Source organism: Nerophis lumbriciformis, linkage group LG21, assembly GCF_033978685.3.
Source record: "Nerophis lumbriciformis linkage group LG21, RoL_Nlum_v2.1, whole genome shotgun sequence".
Taxonomy (NCBI): domain Eukaryota; kingdom Metazoa; phylum Chordata; class Actinopteri; order Syngnathiformes; family Syngnathidae; genus Nerophis; species Nerophis lumbriciformis.
Genome location: NC_084568.2, coordinates 3975001 through 3980399, shown reverse-complemented (window position 1 = coordinate 3980399; position 5399 = coordinate 3975001).

Sequence of the window (5399 nt, the reverse complement as noted above, 5' to 3'; positions counted from 1 at the left end):
TTAAATAAATACAATAAAAACAAATAACTTGATTGTTGTACATTGGTACACTGCAAAAAGTGAAATCTAAGTAAGATGAAATATCTCAAATAAGGCTGATATTTGCTTATTTTCTGTCTGATAAGATCATTCTTCTCACTAAGCAGATTTCATGTTAGAGTGTTTTACTTGTTTTAAGTGTTTTGGTCCTAAATGATCTCAGCAATATATTAGTATAAGTATAAAGAATAAAACTACTTTTTTAATGTAATAATTTCTTAATTCTAGCATGAAATTAAAAAAATCATGACTTTGACACAATTGTGTCTCATAATTACCGGTAAACCGACAGTTAATATTTAAACATTTAACATGTGACATTTCAAACAATTTTGAACAGAAATAGTTCATGCACATTCAGATGAATTCTTCAAAATCACAACAAAAAATAAATTGGCCGGGGGCCGGGCTGTAAATAAATATATATATATATGTTGAACCATTTGATTACTGCTGCTGTATTTCTCCATTGGTTGAGTGGTGTTTTGTCCTTGATTTTTGTGTTGACTCTGTCCAGGATTATTTTGCTGATTTTTCCTATTTCAGATTTAGTTGGGTTTATTAGTCGGCATGTTGGGTTATTTGCGAAGTTGGGTTTGTGGTCCTTCAATGTGATGAAGGCTTCCTTGTTGGCTGTGGCGTCCACCCTGTCCTCAATGTCCAGTTCAGCCGCGATCCTTTTATTTTCCAAGTGGATGTTCTGTAAAGTGTTGGGTTGTGCTTTTTTGTATGATTTGGTTCAACAACATCCAAGACAAACAACAGCACAACTTTATCTCCTTCGATATCGAAGAATTTTACCCTTCCATCACGCAACACCTACTGACTCAAGCACTAGACTTCGCCTCAGACTACGACTCAATCACAGGCAACGAAAGAAACATCATCATCCACGCAAAAAACTCCATACTCATCCACAACAGTACACCATGGCAAAAAAAGAACAACTCAACATTTGACGTCACTATGGGAAGTTTTGACGGAGCAGAAACGTGTGAACTCGTTGGGAGTTTCCTCCTCTCCCAGCTCGCTAGCCTCAACCTGAACCTTGGTATTTACCGTGATGACGGACTGGCAGTGTGTCGCGCCTCGCCAAGGAGCAGCGAGAATACCAAGAAGCGCATATGCCAAATTTTCAAAGAGAACGGCCTACGGATCACGATTGAAGCCAACAAGCAAACCGTCAACTTCCTCGACGTCACTTTCAACCTGAGAAATAACAGCTACCAACCATTCACGAAATCTAACACAACACTCCAATACGTGCACCATGACAGCAACCACCCACCCACCACCACGAAAAGAATACCTACCGGAATTAATAAAAGGCTATCGATGCTGTCATCTAGCAAAGCTGAATTTGACCAAGCAACCCCCCCGTACCAAAAAGCCCTTGATGAAAGCGGATACAATTTCACCCTCACCTATGAACCTACGCCAGGAAACCAACCAAAAAAGAACAGAAAACGAAACAACATCATCTGGTACAACCCCCCATACAGCGAAAACGTCTCAACTAACATTGGCCACAAATTCCTCAGTCTGATTGACAAACACTTCCCCAAAGGCAACACCCTAAGAAAAGTATTCAACAAGAACAACATTAAATTGAGCTACAGCTGTATGAACAATATACGACAAATTATCTCAAACCACAACAAAACAATTGCAAATGAGCCGTCGGCCCCCGGACAGAGCGACCCCAAAACCAACAAAGGCTGAAACTGCCGCAAGAAACCTGATTGCCCTCTCAACGGGGGGTGCTTACAAACATCAGTTGTTTACCAATCTAAGGTAACACGCAAGGACATTAACACATCCGACACATATGTAGGATTAACCGAGGGAGAGTTTAAAACCAGATGGAACAATCACAAGGCTTCTTTCAGGAACCAAAACCTGCGGAATACCACAGAACTCAGCAAACACATTTGGGACCTCAAAGACAATAATGTTGAATATTCAATAACATGGCAAATTCTTGCATCCAGCACACCTTACAATAGTGGTAATAAAAGATGCAACCTATGCTTGAAAGAGAAACTGTTTATTATATACCGTCCAGACCTGTCATCCCTCAACAAGCGCAGCGAAATTGTATCAGCATGCCGCCACAGACGGAAACACCTCCTAGGTAACACATGAGCCAATCACCACGCCCCTACGCCAGCCTGTACCCACCCACTCTGTGCCCTATATAAACCATGGTATGTGAATGCTCCCATTAAAATCTCCTGATGATTGAGGGAACCCCTCATGAAACAGGCCTGTAGAGATGAAGTAGTCTTGTGATTTTTTTTCCCCACACATACATATATTGCGCTCTACTACGGTATCGAGCACTATTTTTTGGATAACCTTATTAAGACATATATATATACATATACATATATATGTATATATATATATATATATATATATATATATATATATATATATATATATATATATATATATACATATATATATATATATATATATATATATATATATGTATATATATATATATATATATATATATATATATATATATATATATATATATATATATATATATATATATATATATATATTCCTTGCTCACTAATTGACTGACTGACAGAACACGCACTTGGCGCGATGATGTCATGTTATCCATGGAAAAATGCCTTTTTAGACCTTGCCTGAGCGTTGCCTTTTTGCCTTTCCATTAAGAACAATAAACTAGTTTTTAGTATAAGTTTGCTGGTTTGAAGAAATGTAATGCCGAGCGCATATCATTATGTCAAAATAATGGCACTAGCATTTACTTCATTTAAGAATATTTTTCAACATATTGAGAAAAAAGGTCTCTTTTTTTTCTACCAAGAAAAGTGCACTTGTTATTAGTGAGAATATACTTATTTATTGAAAATATACTTTTCAGTTCTTATGTGTCTTGTGCATGTTAAGAATTGACAATAAATCATCTTGAATCTTAATCTCGTTATATGCAAATATAATGACAATAAAGTCCATTCTATTCTATTCTAGTTCTAAACAAGCATCAAATTAAATTCAAGTTTGATAAAAAAACAAAAAAAAAACATAAAAATTGTTTCACATAATTTAAGAGTGGTACCCTTTTGTGTACTTAACAATTTAAAGCAGCAGAACATTGTGATATCTCCCGTATACTGTCTTATTATTGTAAATATTAAGATTTAAGAAGACTAAAACATTAAAATATATATATATAAGATACATTTAAAAAAAAAAAAAACTTCCTCAAATCAGTGCATTATTTTAAAAATGTAAACAAAACTCTACTTTTAATTTTTAATTTTATTTATTTTTTTAACCTGCAATTAAGGTTGTACGGTATACCGATACTAGTATAGTATCACGATACTAATGAATAAAAAAAACAGTACTATACTCTGTTTGAGAAGTACCGGTTTGCCATATGTATATATTTTTTTTAACGAGCATGACGGCACGTCGTCGTCACGTCATGACATTGCTGGTTTTACGAGCAGAGGAGCATGTTCGGCAGCGCACACACACAGAGTACTTACAAGCAGACACAGTGTGTAGACAGAAAAGGGAGAATGGATGCATTTTGGTGTAAAAAGTAAAGATAAAGGTGAAGTAAATAATATGTCCATCCACAGTCTGCAGTGTTTAAGCTACTTCTAAATCACCAATCTTCGCCTCCATGGCGACAAATAAAGTACGTTTCTCACAAGTACCATTATCACTGGAGGACGAGGAATAGCTAAACATGCTTCACTACACACCGTAGGAGGATACAATAGCTCACCGGCGACACAATGTAAACAAACGCCATGGCTGGATCTACACCTGACATCCACTGTAATGATACCAAGTACAAGAGCGTATCTAGTTGATACTACCGTATTTTCCGCACCATAAGGCGCCCTGGGTTATAAGCCGCGCCTTCAATGAACGGCATATTTCAAAACTTTGTCCACCTATAAGCCGCCCCGTGTTGTAAGCCGCATCTAACTGCGCTAAAGGAATGTCAAAAAAACAGTCAGATAGGTCAGTCAAACTTTAATAATATATTAAAACCAGCGTGATGTGGGCGCGCATGGAGTCGTATATCAACATGGACGAAGCTGCGTGAAAAAAGCCACCCGGCCTCTTCGCGTAAACTTAAACTTACCTTAACCACTCGCTCATCTTTTCTTCATCCATCCCTTCGAGTTAGCTTTTATGATGACGCCGGCTGGAAAGGTCTCTTTTGGCAAGGTCTTCCTTTTGAATATCACCATGGGTGGAAGTTTCTGGCCATTAGCATGGCAAGCTAGAACCACAGTGAAGGATGACTTCTCATTCCCTGCGGTGCGAATATTCACCGTACGTGCTCCCGTTGTATCCACAGTGCGGTTCACAGGAATATCAGTTGCTGTGAAATAGTAATCCGTGTGCGGATGGAGAGATTGCGTCTTTTCATGAACCGGATCCCTGTCGCTTAGTAGGAGCCATTTTGTGGTCTTTACAGATGTAAACACACAAAGGAAATGAAACGCGCGCTTTTTCTTCTTCTACGCGGGCGGGTGGTTGCTTACAGTAGAAGAAGAAGCGCTTCCTGTTCTATGGGGGCGGGTGCTTACCTTGGCAGTTGCTTGCGTAGAAGAAGAAGCGCTTCCTGTTCTACCGGGAAAAAAGATGGCGGCTGTTTACCGAAGTTGCGAGACCGAAACTTTATGAAAATGAATCTTAATATTAATCCATATATAAAGCGCACCGGGTTATAAGGCGCACTGTCAGCTTTTTGAGTAAATTTGTGGTTTTTAGGTGCGCCTTATAGTGCGGAAAATACGGTAATTACTTGGTATCGGATCGATACCTAAATGTGTGGTATCATCCAAAACTAATGTAAAGTATCAAAGAAGAGAAGAATAAGTGATTATGACATTTGAACAGAAGTGTAGATAGAACATGTTGAAACAGAAAACAGCGCGACACCTACCCTTTACATCAGTATTTCTTCATCAGTATTGGTTTATTGGGTATTATATTTTATTGTATGATCCTGTAACTACTTGGTATCGGATCGATACCTAAATGTGTGGTATCGTCCAAAACTAATGTAAAGTATCAAAGAAGAGAAGAATAAGTGATTATTGCATTTGAACAGAAGTGTAGATAGAACATGTTGAAACAGAAAATTAATAGTAAATGAACAAGTAGATTAATAATCCATTTTTACAGTTTGTCCCTCATAATGTGTAGAAAATAATAGGTGTATAAATGACACAATATGTTACTGCATAGACTAATTAGGAGGCTTTGTTTGTTTACTTACTACTAAAAGACAAGTTCACTATTTTATTTAAGGACTAAATGACAATAATAAACACATGTTTGTGTTC